The sequence below is a fragment of the Macaca nemestrina genome, chromosome 20 (genome assembly GCF_043159975.1).
Source record: "Macaca nemestrina isolate mMacNem1 chromosome 20, mMacNem.hap1, whole genome shotgun sequence".
Taxonomy (NCBI): Eukaryota; Metazoa; Chordata; class Mammalia; order Primates; family Cercopithecidae; genus Macaca; species Macaca nemestrina.
This window is the reverse complement of record NC_092144.1, coordinates 19716288-19732120: the sequence shown is the minus strand read 5'-3', so window position 1 is coordinate 19732120 and position 15833 is coordinate 19716288.

Genomic DNA, 15833 nt, shown 5'->3' with positions numbered 1-15833 from the left:
TCAAAATATTTTCATTTTAATATGTGAGCAATATGTAATTATTAATGAAGTATATATACATTTGAAACAAAATCTTTGAAACTAATTCTGTATTTTACCTTTCCAGCACATTGCAGTTCAGACCAGCCACATTCCAGGCACCCAGTAGCCACACATGGCCAATAGCTGCCACATTGAAGTACAGCTGTGATATCAGTGGGGGTGGAGGGCCTGAACACCCCTTTTTTGCCACAGGTGAGGGGACAGCCTCTATTTATCAACATCTCTTTTCAGTTCCGAGGGTGGAACAAATACTGGTTATAGAAAAAACTGATAGCAGCAGAAATAAACCACAGGTAAACCACTGCTTACCACCTGTTGCCCACTTTTCTTTCAGAGATCAGACAGTGAACAAAGGATGATGGGGCCACAGGAGAAAAAAATCTATGTCTTCAGATCTGTTGACAGTCTTGACCTTTAATGTTTATATAGGAAGAAAATAGATTAAAGGCACACTTATTTTGCTATTTGACCATGACCCTAATGGTCAGGCTGTGGTTAGCTGTTTTCTCCTGTGGTGTGGGAAACTGAGTGAATATAAGCACCAATCACATGCATACATGTCCACATGTCCACATGTATTTCGGCATTTCTTTTTTTTTTTTTTTTTTGAGATGGAGTTTCACTCTTGTTGCCCAGGTTAAAGTGCAATGGCAAGGTCTTGGCTCACCGCAATGTCTGCCTCCTGGGTTCAAGCGATTCTCCTACCTCAGCCTCCCGAGTAGCTGGGATTAGAGGCATGCGCCACCACGCCTGGCTAATTTTTTTGTATTTTTAGTAGAGACGGGATTTCTCCATGTTGGTCAGGCTGGTCTTGAACTCCCACCCTCAGGTGATCCAACCGCCTTGGCCTCCCAAAGTACAGGGATTATAGGTGTGAGCCACCACCCCCGGCCATATTTCTGCATTTCTCAATATTATCTTACTAGATATCTAACTTTAAATGGGAAAAAATATCAGTACTTTTATGGTGCCCAATGTTAGAAGGTAACTAGTAATCAACCTGTCATTAAATCTTAGCATTCTGTCTGCACTGGGTGCATGCATTAGTTGGCTATGGCAGCATAATAAACCATCCAAAATTATGATTAGTTCATAATTGAAATGCTCAGTCATTTAGGCTGGGCTCAGTGGGGCCATTCTTCTGTTCTCAGCTAAGCTCCTTCAGACATGTATCTATCATGAGCTGCTCATTGACTAGGAAAGCAACTGTGCTTGCAGAGGTGAGCTTCTGCTTCTGGGACTGTCAACAGGGATACCTTGCTTCTCCTCCTCATAGTATCTTATACTCCAGTTGGCTAATACGGGCTTTTTTTTTTTTCTTTTTTTGAGATGGAGTCTTGTTCTGTAACCCAGGGTGGAGTGCAGTGGTGCGATATCTGTTCACTGCAAGCTCCACCTCCTGGGTTCAAGTGATTCTCATGCCTCAGCCTCCTGAGTAGCTGGGATTACAGGCGACCACTACCATGCCCGGCTAATTTTTTTGTATTTTTAGTAGAGACGGTGTTTCACCATGTTAGCCAGGATAGTCTCCATCTCCTGACCTCGTGATCCGCCCACGTTGGCCTCCCAAAGTGCTGGGATTACAGGTGTGAGCTACCGCGCCTGGCCTAATATGGGCTTTTTTTCATGAAGATGGCAGCATTCTGAAAGAAAAACAGAAGCATGCCAGGCATGCTGGCTCATGCCTGTAATTCCAGAACTTTAATAGGCCAAGGCGGGAGGATCACGTTAGGTCAGGAGTTTGAAACCAGTCTGGTCAACATGGTGAAACGTCACCTCTACTAAAAACACAAAAATTAGCTGGGTGTGGTGGCACACACCTGTAGTCTCAGCTACTCAGGAGGCTGAGTCAGGAGAATTGCCTGAATCTGGGAGGTGGAGGTTGCAGTGAGCCGAGATCATGCCACTGCCCTCCAGCCTGGGTGACAGAGAGAAAGACTCCTCTCAAAAAAGGAAAAAAACAGAGAAAAGAAAAGAAAAACATAAGCAGTCAAAATTGTTTGAGCCTAGGCTCCAAACCAACACATTGTCATGTTCTCAGGTTTCTACTGCCATGAGCAAATAAGGCCAGCCAGATCAAGCGTTTGGAAAATAGATTCTGAATCTTCATGGGAATGGCTGTAAAAGCACCTGTCAATGTACATGGGTACAGGAGGGATGAAAAATTGCTACCATATTTGCAATCAGTATCCTTCTGCTTGTTTTTTTTGTTTTTTGTTTTTTTTTTTGAGATGGAGTCTCACTCTGTCACCAGGCTGGAGTGCAGTGGCGCGATCTTGGCTCACTGCAACCTCTGCCTCCTGCGTTCAAGTGATTCTCATGCCTCAGTCTCCTGAGTAGCTCAGATTACAGGCCTGCACCACCACACCCAGCTAATTTTTGTATTTTTAGTAGAGATGGGGTTTCTCCATGTTGGCCAGGATGGTCTCGATAATCTGACGTCGTGATCTGCCCAATTCAGCTTCCCAAAGTGCTGGACTTACAGGCGTGAGCCACCGTGCCCAGTCCATTCTGCTTTTTCTGCATATGCTGTCTGTAGAACTCTTCAACATCAAAAAGTTGTCCAAACACCCACAGCTACTGAGTGGCTTGGGCCAGGACTCAGGATCAACTCTGTCTAACTCCAAAGCCTCTGTACCTCCACGGATCACACTACTCAAGTAGCTGTCATAGACTCTTAAAATCCTGGAGAGTGACATTTCTAAAATAAAAGCCAGATTGCTTGTAGATGTGTGCCCATAAAGTATTTTTTATTATTGGGAAAAATCTCAAGAAATTACTGAAGCGCATAGTGGCCCAAATCTGTAATTCCAACACTTTGGGTGGCTGAGATGGGAGAATCATTTAAGCTCAGGAGCTCAAGTGCAGCCTGGGCAACATAATAAGATCCTGTCTCAATAAAAGAAATTTAAAAAATTAACCAGGCATGATGATACTCAGGTGTCCAGGGCAGGAGGATTGTTTAAGCATGGAAGGTGGAAGCTGGATTAAGCCATGATTGCTTACACCACTGCACTCCAGCCTGGTTGATAGAGTGAGACTGTCTCAAACAAAACGAAACAAAAACAAAAAAGAAATTGCAAAAGCATTTTGAAAGAACATAGAATAATTTGGAAAAAATAGCTGACATAGCTGATATAGAGTAATTTGGAAAACATAACTTGTTTTAGATAATCAAAACCCAACAACACATCGCTTATTTTTTATCATAGAACAAATTTGAGGCCAGGTGTGGTGGCTCACACCTGTAATCCCAGCACTTTGGGATGCCGAGATGGCAGATCACCTGATGTTGGGAGTTCAAGACCAGCCTGACCAACATGGTAAAACCCCGTCTCTACTCAAAATACAAAATTAGTCGAGTGTGGTATCTCGCGCCTGTAATCCCAGCTACTCAGGAGGCTGAGGCATGATAATCATTTGAACCCAGGAGGCAGAGGTTGCAGTGAGCCGAGATTGTGCCACTGCGCTCCAGCGAGACACTGTCTCAAATAATAATAATAAATAATAATAATAATAATAATAAAAACGTGGAAATTTTTAAAAGAAAAATAATTTCAGAGAACTTAAATTTAACATAGTTTAATTGAGCAAAGAATTATTTGCAAATTAAGCAGCCTGTGGGTCCTGAGTAGCCTCAGAGAGACTCCAGCACAGCCACATGGTAAAAAAGAGTTATACACAGGGAAAGCAAAGTGACATACAAAGAATAGAAGTGGTACAGAAACAGCCAGATTAATTACAGCTTGGGATTTGCCTTATTTGAATATGGTTTGAGCAGTTGATGTTCTTTTATTGGCACAAACATAGTGGTTGGTACAAGAATAGGTAAAAACCTATTTAGATATCCAGTTCGGTTTTAGTTGACTATGTACCGAAAAACCTATTGACCAAAATTAAACATTAAAGGAGTTAGCTTTAGGCTATAATTAATTTAACAATATCTCCCATTTGGTTAGTTTCTCAATTTTGAGAAATAACCCAAAACTTTAGACATTGATATTACCTTGTCACCATCAAAAATTTACTTATGACCAGGTGCAGTGGCTCATGCCTGTAATCCCAGCACTTTGGGAGGCCAAGGCAGGCAGATCACAAGGTCAGGAGTTCAAGACCAGCCTGGCCAATATGGTGAAACCCCATCTCTACTAAAAATACAAAAATTAGCCGAGCGTGGTGGTGGGCACCTGTAATCTCAGCTACTTGGGAGGCTGAGGCAGGAGAATCCCTTGAACCTGAGAGGCAGAGGTTGCAGTGAGCTGAGATCATGCCACTGCACTCCAGCCTAGGTGACAGAGTGAGACTCTGTTTCAAAAAAAAAAAAGAAAAAAAAGAAAAAAAAAAGACATATTTAGTCTCAATTTCCACTGTAAAATAGTAGAACTGTGGGTTTTGTAAAGTGAAAAACAGGACTTCGGGTTACTATTGTTTAAAAGGATTACAGTAGAAGAGACCTCCTCGTATTGAAATCTGCTGTTTACTAAAGAAAAACAAGACCTCGTCAGTTTTAGAATCTACCTATTTCTTTAAATTTTCAGTTTGACTATGTCACATTTAGCATGCATGACTCCATTTTGGTTTGTTTTGGTCTATTTGGGCCTAGTGAACAAGCTCAGTCCAGAATGATGGCCTCTAATAATTTTGTTTAAAAAAATTCCCCTCTTTTGATTAAGTTTTCACATAGGTCAGAGTGTCACCAAACCTCAGGGTTTTAGTGTCACTCTCAGTTTCCATTGTTTTAGGGTTCCGTTCTTATCAGATCATTCATAGGTTATGGTGTTCTCACGGTCAAATACATCTTCAAGTTTTCATCATTCCAGTTAAAGAGAGACCACTTGACATTCTAGAGATGACTGCATGCAAAGATTTTTAAGTTTTGAGAGAATAGAGTGCAGTAGGAAGACTATTATTTTGACTATCAGGAAAATAATATCAAGAGTTTGAAGTATGGTTTTATTTATTTATTTATTTTGAGACAAAGTCTTGCTCTTGCCACGCAGGCTGGAGTGCAATGGCGCGATCTCAGCTCACTGCAACCTCTACCTCCGGGATTCAAGGGATTCTCCTGCCTCGGCCTCCCAAGTTGCTGGGATTACAGGTGTGTGTCACCACAGCTGGCTAACTTTTGTATTTTTAGTAGAAAGGGGTTTCAACATGTTGGCCACGTTGGTTTCAAACTTCTGACCTCAGGTGATCCACCTGCGTTGGCCTCCCAAAGTGCTAGGATTTCAGGCATGAACCACAATGCCCAGCCTGAAGTATGCTTTTTAACCAAGGTCCCCATTGAACTAACCAACTATGATTAAATAGATCAAATGATTAGCTAGATAAGTTGTCTCCTCATTTCAACGAAGCAGTGTGTTCATTAATCCCCTGCAACTGAATCTCTGTGATACTCAATGTATTTCTCCATGTGTAACTACAAATACTAGCAACTGCACAGATACTTCTCTGTTTATCTAGTAAGTAAACTAGATACATTCTTTTATTTAGCACGACTTTAGTAAAAAATTTTAAAGTCTATTGGGTAACCATAGCCTTTACAGTAGAATCTGCTATAGAGCGTATTATGGAAGATAAATTTCTAACCATTGCCTCATTTACTCTAAACCTTTGAAAGAAAGACCTAACAAATCATGACCACTCAGAAGAGTAATGGCCTCCTGGCAATGCTCTCTAACTTATTCTGAATAAGTTTCTCTTTAAGTTAATGTTGCTCCAAGAGCAGTGGATTAATATTCTGTTTCTTATATTATGAGGCAAAAAATTTCCCATGTCACATTTAGCAAGAATGTGAGAAATTTCCCATTTCTCACTGACAGTGGCCCTTCATCTTTTACCTATCCAGACGTAAGTCTGTTGATATATTTGGCTGAAAAACCATGAGTGCACACAGAGATCCCTTTTTTATTTCTGTTGTTTGTAGAGCCATAAAAAAAGTGATCTAGGAGTGTCATGATAGCAGAGATGTCCTCATTTTTGATATTCTGGAAAAAGCTATCTATGTCAAGGTTGCCATCTGCTTTTGAGGAGAAACTTCTCTGCTTAGCTTTACCTAAAAATCTCCAATTAAGATCTCCAATATGATTGCAAGAGTTTATAGGGCCCCTTGTGAGTTTAAAGATTATGAACCCAAGGTTTAAGGTCCCAAAGTCTTGATGCAGTGCAAGTGGCAAGGAGACTCAATCACTTTGCTCTAGATTATAAAAGGTTTTCCTGTTCCCAGTCAATAGACTATTAAAAGCTTTTCTGGCCAGGCACAATGGCTGAACAGGTTCTCACTGTGATGAATGAGTGGGTTACAGTGAACAGGTTCCTTCTGTAATGAATGAGTGGGTGAGAGTGAACAGGTTCCCACTGTGTTGAATGAGTGGGTGACAGTGAATAGTTTCCCACTGTGATGATTGAGTGGGAGATAGTAACAGGTTCCCACTGTGGTGAATGAGTGGCTGACAGAGAACAGGTTCTCACTATGGTGAATAAGTGGGTGAGAGTGAACAGGTTCCACTGGGGTGAGTGAGTGACTGACAGTGAACAGGTTCCCACTGTGGTGAATAGGTATCAGACAGTGAAGATGTTCCCCCTGTAATTAATGAGTGGGAGACAGTGAACAGATTCTCACTGTGATGAATGAATGTGTAACAGTGAACAGGTTAATCCTGTAATAAATGAGTGGGAGGCAATGGACAGGTTTCCAATGTGATGATTGTGTGGGTGACAGTGAACAGGTTCCCACTGTGGTGAATGAGAAGCTGAAATTGAGCAGGTTCCTACTGTGGTGAATGAATGCCTGACAGTGAACAGGTTCCCACTGTGGTGAATGAGAAGCTGAAATTGAACAGGTTCCTACTGTGGTGAATGAATGCCTGACAGTGAACAGGTTCCCACTGTGATGAATGAGTGGTTGATTATGAAAACGTTCCCACTGTGACGAGTGAGTGGGTGTGAGTGAACAGGTTCTGACTGTGGTGTATTAGTGGGTGAAAATAAACAGTTTCCCACTGTGATGAGTGAGGGGCTGACAGTAAACAGGTTCCCACTGTAGTGACAGAGTGGCCAACAGTGAACAGGCTTCTATAGCGGTGAACGAGTGGGTGACAGTGAACTGGTTCCCACTGTGATGAATGAGTGGCTGAAGGGAAAAAGTTCCCACTGTGGTGAATGAGTGGGTGGCAGTGAAAAAAATTCTAAGATGGTGAACCTGTGGATGATAGTGATCAGGTTTCTCCTGTAATGAATGAGTGGCTGACAGTAAACAGGTTTGCACTGTGATGAGTGAGTGGGTGACACTGAACAGGTTCTACTGTAATGAATAAGTGGGTGACAGTGAACACGTTCCCACAGTGATGAATGTGTTGGTGACAGTGAACAGGTTTCCACAGTGGTAAATGAGTGGGTGAGAGAGAAGAGGTACACACTGTGATGAGTGAGTGGGTGACAGTGAAGAGTTTCCCACCGTGGTGAAAGGGTGGTTGAGAGTGAACAGATTCTCACTGTGATGAATGAGTGATTGACAGTGAACAGGTTTCTGCTGTGATGCATGAGTGGGTGTCAGCGAACAAGTTCTCCCAGAGATGAATGAATGGGTGACAGTGAACTGGTTTGCACTATGCTGAATGAACGGCTAAAAGTAAACAGGTTCCCATTGTGATGACTGAGTGGGTGACAGTGAACAGGTTCCCACTGCAATAAATTAGTGACTGACAGAGAATAGGTTTCCACTGTGGTGAATGAGTAAGCAACAGTGAACAGGTTCCCACTCTGGTGACTGAGTGACTGACAGTGCACAGGTTTCTACTGTGGTGATCGAGTGGGTGACAGTGAACTTGTTCCCACTGTGGTAAATGAGTGGCTGACGGGGAAAAGGTTTCCACTGTGATGAATGGAACTACTGTGATGATCGAGTGGGTGACACTGAACAGGTTCCTACTGTGGTGAATGAGTGTGTGACTGTCAACAGGATTCTACTGTTTTGAACGAGGGGGTGACAGTGATCATGTTCCTCTGGTAATGAATGAGTGGGTGACAGTGAACAGGTTGCCACTGTGATTAGTGATTGGGTGAAAGTGAAAAGGTTTCTACTGCGGTGGACAAGTGGATGACAGTGAACAAATTCTACTGTAGTGAATGAGCGGCTGAGAGTAAACAGGTTCCCACTATGATGAATGAGTGGGTGACAGTGAACAGGTTCCCACTGTGATGAGTGAGTGGCTGACAGTGAACAGGTTTTCAGTGTGGTGAATGAGTGTCTGACAGTGAACAGGTTCCTACTGTGATGAAAGAGTGGGAGACAGTGAACAATTTCACACTGTGATAGATGAGTGACAGTGAACAGGTTCCTCCTGTAATAAATAAGTGGGAGACAATGAACAGGTTCCCATTGTGATGAGTAGGTGGGTGACAGTGAACAGGTTACCACTGTGATGAATGAGTGGCTGACAGTGAACAGGTTACCAATGTGATGAATGAGGGGCTGACAGTGAAAAGGTTGCCACTGTGGTGAATGAGTGGGTGACAGTGAACAGGTCCCACTGTGATGAGTGAGTGGGTGACAGTGAATAGGTTTTCAGTGTGATGAATGAGTGAGTGACAGTTAACAGGTTCCCATTCTGGTGACTGAGTGGATGACAGTGAACAATTTTATGTTACAGTGAACGAGTGGGTGACAGTGAATTGGCTCCCACTGAGGTGAATGAATGGCTGAGAGGAACAAGTTCCCACTGTGATGAATGTGTGGCTGATAGTGAACAGGTTCCTATTGTGTTGAAGGGGTGGGTGACTGTGAACAGGTTTCTGCTGTTTTGAACGAGTGGTTGACAGTGATAAGGTTGCTCCCATAATGAATGAGTGGGTGACAGTGAACAGGTTCCCACTTTGATTAGTGAACAGGGAGGAAGGAGTAACTGTCAGTCAACTATTTGATTTAACAAAGGCACACATGATTGCTTTCTTTGTTCAACAGGCTCCAGATGTTTCTGTAGATAACCTCAAGGAACATGGTGCCTGGAATGAGATTTCTCTCAGCATTCCTTCTGGTGGCAAACACAGTTGTCAGCTTGTCAACATCCTGCTTTCATAAGGACAGTTTACTGTTTTCTCATATAGCCTCCAGTGGTATACTCAGTTGGTCATGACCCTCATTCCTTCAGCCTCCAACAGGATTACAGGCATACACCATAACACCTGGCTAATATATATATATATTTTTTTAGTAGAGACAGGGTTTCTACATGTTGGTCAAGATAATCTCAAACTCCTGACCTCATGTGATCCATCTGTCTTGGCCTCCCAATAATTTTTGTATTTTTAGTAGAGACATGGTTTCACTATGTTGGACAGGCTGGTCTTGAACTCCTGACCTCAGGTGATCTGCCTGCCTCAGCCTCCCAAAGTGTGGGATTACAGGTGTGAGCCACCAACCTGGCCTAAAATAAAATATTTCTTAATCAAACTTTACTTAAGTTTATCTCCCTCCCTCAGGCTCCTGAACTTTGAGCTACCATTAGTCTGAGTCAACATACAACCCCATTTTAAGCCCCTCCTAAGAACATGCTGATTTCAGTATAAAACATTCTCTGATCAAAGATCTGACTCTTCCACCCTCTATTCACCATTCCCCTCCCACCTCCTTTCTAATCTTGTTTGCTTCTCCCTAGGAAAGACAGTCCTTTTCTGCCTACATCTTTGCAAGCCATAAAGATCTTTTAATTAGTTGGTACTTCCTCCTGTTGCAATACATTTTTGGAATTCTTTTTTTTATATAAATCTAATGTTTTTATTTTACAAATTCTAGAAAGTACTTCAAAACAACAACAACTTCATCATCAGTAAGACCCTCTCAGTTTCCTTTCATCTTAACCTCCACTGTGTCTGCCTGCGGAGCCTCAGTTTTCCAGGGCTCTGTGGTTTCTCTCAGGATAAAGGCTCCTTTTATGGCTGGGGTGAGCAGGCTGGGACATCTGCAGGAGCAGCTGCCCAGAAAGAACTAACTGGGCTTTTAATAATTTCCTGTTGCGGGCTTAATATTAGCCTTAGCTTGGAGTCACTAAGTTCAAGCTTTAATTTCCATGTCAGAGTTACTCACTTGGTTTTTGAAACTGTTTTAAAAAACCGGGGAAATTACTCAAACACAGTGTTTACATAAGAAAAGGAAATTTAAAGGTGATTACTTTTTTTTTTTTTTTTTTTGAGATGGAGTCTCACTCTGTCACCGAGGCTAAAGTGCAATGGCACAATCTCAACTCCATGCAACCTCTGCCTCCCAGGTTTAAGCCATTCTCCTTCCTCAGCCTCCCAAGTAGCTGGGACTACAGGCATGTGCCACCACACCTGACTCATTTTTGTATTTTTAGTACAGATGGGATTTCACCATGTTGGGCAGGCTGGTCTCGAACTCCTGACCTCAAGTGATGAATGCCTGCCGACCTCCCAAAGTACTGGGATTACAGGCATGAACCACTGCACCTGGCTAAGGTGCTTGCATTTTATACCTCCATAAGTAAAGCAAATATATCTCCTTCTTTCAGACAATACATGTATTATTTAATTATTTACCTTAAAAATAATGTAGTAAAAATTAGTCATATGGGAACACGTCTAGAAGGTACCCATTTCATCACATATAATTTAGCATTAAACTCAGAAATCAAGACAACAGGATATAGAATTTAGATATTCATGGTCACAAATTTACCCTGCAAAAAGAGGAACTGATGTTTTGACAAATCTATGTAACTCATCAATTATCTACCACATTTTCCTGTGGAAATATATTCATTGTCTATGGCCAGAATGGAAGAGAAATTTTCCCTGTTTTTTTCCTTGGTAGCTACCATTCTTTAAGCTGAGGCTTAGAATTCTGTTTGAAATCACTCTACGATAAAAAACAAACCTGAAAAAATTCCTAAACTCACTCTGGGAAATAAAAAGGTGAATGAGAATTATTAACAAATGGAATATATAATTAAATGCTAATTTTTTTGAAACTCATTTATGTCCTTTGTAAATATTTTGTTACTTTCAAGCCCTACTAATAAAATGCAAATTACAGTTTAAAAAATGATGCAGCTGGGTGCAGGGGCTCACGCCTGTAATCCCAGCACTTTGGGAGGCCAAGGCAAGTGGATTACTTAAGACCAGAAATTTGGAACCAGCCTGGTATATCTCTACTAAAAATACAAAAACTAGCCGGGTGCAGTGGTGCGCACCTGTAGTCCTAGCTGCTCAGGAGACTGAGGCATGGGAATCACTTGAACCCAGGAGGTGGAGGTTGCAGTGAGCTGAGATTGAGCCACTGCATTCCAGCCTGTGCAACAGAGTGAGACTGTCTAAAAAACAACAACAATAAAAAAACAAACAAACAAAACAAACCTGAGGTTAAAATAAGCGAACAAATCTTTTCAAGGTATAGATCCACTCAATAACCACCCTCCCAGGAGACACTGTGCTATGCCCCAGTCAATGCCTCAGGTGCATTTTACTTCGTAAGTTTTATGCCATCCCACTAGGGTCAGTATATTGTCTTCTGAAGTGTTTTTTTCCCGCAATTTTTTTACTATTTTTCTTTCACTATTTTTCTGCCCCCACCCCACACAGAATCCAGGGAGCAAAAATTATTTGTTTTCCCCTCAATACCAGCATGTGATTGACTGACTAGCAATGTGTCTCCAAGAAAAGGAAGGAGGTTGGATGAAGACAATCTTCATGTCTCAAGGGGTTAGCTTTTCAAAAAAAAGTGAACTAAAAGATGCCTTTCGGCCCCAAGGCTGCCACCCCACCTGCTCCCTTCAGAGGCTACACTCCGTACTTCAGGTGGTCCTATGGGAGAAAACGACCCAAGAGCTAATGTTCACTAGACACTCTAGCAGACATAGCCATAGTGGGTATCTTAGTTTATCCCCAGAAAGTACTAAAACCCAGGACCAGAAAAAAACTGAAGGTTGGCTGAGGACACATCACCCTATTAAGTTTCCAAAGGGTAATCTTGACCCAAAAACATTCCAGTAAGTTCTCTGGAAAAATAAAAAAAAGAGAGGTACAGACATTTTTTTTATAATACAGTGTCAGGGGATTATTTTTTGCTTTCTTCTCAAGGGAAATATTTATGAACAGAAAACAAATCTTTTCAATCGTGTTATGCAATGCTTTTTAAAAAATGATTAATTGGCTGAGCATGGTGACTCACACCTGTAATCCCAGCATTTTGGGAGGCCGAGGTGGACAGATTACCAAGTCAAGAGATTGAGACCATCCTGGCCAACATGGTGAAACCCCATCTCTACTAATAATACAAAAATTATCTAGGAGTGGTGGTGCACACCTCTAGTCCCAGCTACTCGGAAAGCTGAGGCACGAGAATTGCTTGAACCCCTGAGGCAGAGGTTGCAGTGAGCTGAGATCGGATCACTGCACTCCAGCCTGGCTACAGAGCAAAAGTGCGTGTCAAAAAAAAAAAAAAAAAAAAGAATGATTAATTGAGGAACATGGGATACACTTGAGGCCCTGTTTGGGACACATGTGGAAAATGCCAGGGAAAATCTGTCCCCTGTGGGGTGTGAAAATAATTAAGTGGCAGGCAAGTAGACTGAGGAGGCTATAGTCCCTGGATTCCTGCTTCTAAAAAATAAAATCTAAACTCAAGTGCATTTTTTAGCAAATTACTACACTGGGGAAACAAAATTCAGGCTTAAGCCACTATAAACTGCCAGTTACACTCTGATTACATAACCAGGAAATTTTCACCTTGATTGTACAAATTAAGAAACTACGTAACTAAACCTAACTAATTATTGAATTCGGTTTTCTTCATCATACACCTTATAAATGGCTTTCCTTCAAGCCCCTCCCATGAACCACAAACTACAAACTATTACTGGGTGCTCTATGATTCTTGAATCACACTTTGATTAAATTATTCGATATTTTTTCAGTAAGTCCCTTTTTTTTTTTTTTTTTTTAAGAGAGAGTCTTGCTCTGTCACCCAGGCTGGAGTGGTATAATCTCAGCTCACTACAACCTCCGTCTCTGCCTCCGGGGTTCAACCATTTCTGTTACCTCTGCCTTCCTAGAATCTGGGACTACAGACATTTGCCATCACACCCAGCTAATTTTTGTATTTTTAGTAGACATAGGTTTCCCCATTTTGGCCAGGCTTGTCTTGAACTCCTGAAATGAAATAATCCACACGCCTCAGCATCCCAAAGTGCTGGGATTACATGCATGAGCCACCATGCGCGGCCCCATAAATATTTAATAGGAGAAAAGAAAAACTGCCAACACCACGGACCAAAGCTCTTCCCATTCATGAACCCGCACCCTGAGTCAGGATTCTCCCCTGATGACCCTCCCCTGGTCCCTGCACAATCTGGGTACCACCTGTGGGTGCAGAGATGCACGGAGAGGGCTCCAGGCCAGGGCACAGTCACTGTGCAGGGAAGAGACAGGACACCTGGTGGCCCGGCTGTGAGCGCAGCTGCCATCTTATGGTTGAAGGGGATTGAGGCCGCCCTGGGCAAGAACTCCGGGCGCGGATTGTGGAGTTGACTGCCGGTAGGCCTGAGTCCCACCACAGCGGCTCCCCACCAGCTTCAACCAGCTCCTTCCCGCTCTTGGGATGGCGGACCCGGCACTCTCACCATTTCTAGGCTTCCAGGGGGTCTTAGCTGTGGATCTCCCAATACCTGCAGGACACAGGGCCACAGGGGCTGGGCCTGTAGGAGAAGAGGACACAGGGCAGTGACGAGGTGACCTGGAGCTCTGGCTGCACTGAAAGATAAAGGTTCCACCAAACCCGGAAGCTGTCCTGTTCGCTCCAGCTGTGTGCCTGATTGGACAATTTCCAGCCCAGCATACCTGATTGGATAATACTTAAGGCCCCGCCCCCCTCAGGCACTGAGTGACAGAAGACGTGATCAGATGCTGGGCTGAATTAAGAGCGAGCCTATGCTGCAGCCTTTTGCAACAGGACTTCCTTATCTGCCCTGAGCCGGGCCCATCCCAGAGCATGGGAAAATTCTCTTTTTTACTCTCTCTCTTTTTGAATGTATTCAAAAGGTGAACAGAAGTATTTTGCTGTCATATTAATAATACATAAAATCTTCGTTCAAGAGAAAATCAATTTTATTTGATAATAGTGCATTATCAATTAAAGCTAATTTTAATAAAACCGTTTAAATAAATTTGTCATTTTTGACCACTCCAGATTTACATATATATTTTGTAATTTCTTGTAATTTTTTAAACTTTTTATATTTTATTTTTATCCACATTCTTTTTATTTTTCCATTTGAAACAACCTTCAAGTAATTTCAAACTGCTATAGGAGGTAGAAATAAATAATTTTGGGCGGTGGCTCACGTCTGTAATCCCAACACTTTGGGAGGCCAAGGTGGGTGGATCACTTGAGGTCAGGAGTTCAAGACTAGCCTGGCTAACCTGGTGAAACCCCATCGCTACTAAAAATACATAAAGTTAGCCAGGAGTGCTGGTGCTCACCTGTAGTCGCAGCTACTCCGGAGGCTGAGGCAGAATCACTTGAACCTAAGAGGCGGAGGTTGTGTTACAGACCAAGGGGTTCACCTTGCCCTTTGCCTAGACAGAGCTGTTTTATCAAGACAGGAGAATTTGTGGAGGAAAAGTTAAATATTAAATTTGAACTCAATTGAACGTGGATACTAACAATGGTCACCAAGTCCTGGAACAGGTTATGTGAGCCCCTTGAGGCATTTATCCAGCGCTGATTTAGAGAAATCTCTCTTTCAATCTACTCCTATACAATGGTTATTGAAAAAAATTAGACAATCGCAGAAAAACAAGTTGACCATTTTGTGCTCTTTGAGCACAATCACAAAGGGGCCCCGTGACTGGGCCTCATGCCAAGGGACTTGTTACAAAAAGAGCTAGGGTCCCAGACTGTGCCGAAACTTCATGACACCTCTCCTCATCTGTGCACGAATGGGTGGCCGACTCCGGAGCCCAGGCTGTTGCTTCCCAATCTGGTAGTGAATTCTCCATAGTCTGGTGAGCACATATATATATATATATATATATATATGTATATATTCCCATCTCCTCTTCCCATTGCAATTTGCTTATTTTATCAATCTCTGTATTATATTTATTTGCTTATTGTATTATTTGCTTATTATATCTGCATTGCCATTTACATGGAATAAATGTTGTTTACCCTTAAAAATATTGTGTGTGTGTGTTTTCTTCTTTCCTCATACGTTTCCTGCACAGAACATTTTTGTCATCACAAACAAGATTAGAAACCATAATGTGCTATTTTTTGGCAGAACGACTGGGCTGGAGGCTCAGGGACTTCCCATATCCCAGGATGGGGACTCCCCCAGTTCTCCCTCTTGGCGATTGAATATTCCAGGGGAACCGGCCTTTGTGAGAATTGGGAATCTAAATTAGTGCAATTTAAACCTTTGTGCATGAAGTGCTGCAGGGGATTGCAGTGAGCAAAGGAGATGCTGAAGGGCTCTCCCAAAGTGGATGGTGTTTGCTTACTGCTTGTAACTTAATGTATCAAGATATGGGCTGGTTGCAAAAAAAGAAACGTAAGTTGGAAATGGAAAATGCTCATCTGACTTCCAGACTGGCCCTGGCCCAATGCCAGGCCTATGTCTTGACTGATCAGGCTCAAAGCTATCAGCCTATTGCTGAAAAAAGCAGCTGTACAATTGGCCCAATCAGGGTAAAAACTGAAGAACTAGTTAGCCGGGCTTGGCACAGGTAAAAACCCAGCTCCTATCTCAAAAATGGGAAATTAACCCTAGTGAAAT